Source organism: Garra rufa, chromosome 5, assembly GCF_049309525.1.
Source record: "Garra rufa chromosome 5, GarRuf1.0, whole genome shotgun sequence".
Taxonomy (NCBI): domain Eukaryota; kingdom Metazoa; phylum Chordata; class Actinopteri; order Cypriniformes; family Cyprinidae; genus Garra; species Garra rufa.
In genome coordinates, this window is record NC_133365.1 from 32,941,351 (window position 1) to 32,943,240 (window position 1,890).

Below are 1,890 nucleotides of genomic sequence, written 5' to 3' on the forward strand. Positions count from 1 at the left end.
GTGATCGGGCCTTGGGGTGGCAGCCATCTTGTGAGAGAAGTCAGACGTGGTAGATTTCTTGTGAGCTGGGTCCAATCGGGTGACCATCTTGAATGCGGACTCAGGAAGGATGGTCATTCCGAAAGCTGATTCGGGAAAGGCGGCCATTTTGTGAACAGGTTTAGGGAAGGTAGCCATCTTGTGAAGGGGCTCCTGAAAGGCAGACATCTTATGAACAGGCTTTGAACTAGCAGACATCTTGTGCTTTGGCTCTGGGCTAGTAGACATCTTGTGCTGTGGCTCGAAGCTAGCAGACGTCCTGTGCTGTGGCTCGAAGCTAGCAGACATCTTGTGCTGTGGCTCGAAGCTAGCAGACATCTTGTGCTGTGGCTTGAAGCTAGCAGACATCTTGTGCTGGGGCTCAACTAGAATACCCACAGTACATGGAGAGCCGCATAACGACAGTGCATAGTTCATATAATCCTTCAGTGAGCATAAGGATTTCCCCCCAGGCAACATTGATCTTGTTGGTTCATTCAGCCCCATACGGAATAAGTCCTTAAAGTATACCTCATCAAAAAATGATACTTTATGCAACAACTCACTGAAACGTTGAACATATTCCTTGATGGGGAGATCTCCTTGTCTGAGGAGCAGAAGTTGGTCGACTGGGTCCATGTTGTGATGCTGGTGGTGAGTAAAGCCGCTGGATCCGGGTGTGGCGAAGTATTCTGTCACAAACGGGACGACCAAGAGTGAGGATCCAAATGCAAGGCTTTATTAAGCAGATCGTAGTCAGACAGACAGGGTCGAAAACACCAGCAAACATGAACAGCGAAGACAATCCAATAGCGTAATCCAATAAACAAGCGTGGGTCAAAATCCAAGTGGGCAGTCCAAATGAAACAATGAAATGAAAACAAGAAACTAGAAAACTAAGACTAAGACTGGGAAAACAAAAACAGAACTATGGCTAGGGAACAACAAGGAGACTAGGAAACCTGAGAGCAAAGGAAAACGCTTGGTAGAGTCCGCTGGAGCAAAACAATACTTCGCGATGTGTGTGTGTGATGAGCTGGCTTTTATGTCTGATAAACAGGAAGTAACCATAGAGGCAGCAGAGGGAGCAGCAACAGTCAGTGGGGGTAAGGGCTCCCTCTGCTGGCCTGGCGTGACATTAATAAATAATAAATTGTTACTAAAAATAAATCAGTAGATCTAAAGGCCTTAAAGATGATTCTGTGCTGCTGGTCTGTAAGTCGGTCTGTAAATCAATCCACATACACTACCAGTCAAAAGTTTTTGAACAGTAAGAGTAAGATTTTTTATGTTTTTAAAGAAGTATCTTCTGTGCACTAAGTCTGCATTTATTTGATCCAAAGTACAGCAAAAACAGTACCATTTTGAAATATTTTTTCTATTTAAAATATTTACCATTCTTTTTGAATATATTTAAAAATGTAATTTATTTCTGTGATCAAAGCTAAATTTTCGGCATCATTACTCCAGTTTTCAGTGTCACATGATCCTTCAGAAATCATTCTAATATGCTGATTTGCTGTTCAAGAAACATTCTGTAGAAGAACATTTCTGTTCTTCTAAACTTTATATTCATCAAAGAAACCTGAAAGAATTCTGCTCGGATTGATGCTAAAAATTCAGCTTTGAAATCACAGAAATAAATTTTTAAATACATTCAAAAAGAAAACAGTTATTTAAAGGTAAAAATATTTTTTTAAATGTACTGTTTTTGCTGTACCTTGAATCAAATTAAATCAGTCTTCTTTAAAAAAAACTTTAAAATCTTACTGTTCAAAAATGTTTGACTGGTAGTGTATTTTTATGCAAATTTTAGGATATCATACACTCACACACACTACCGTTCAAAAGTGTGGGGTTTGGGGTCAATAT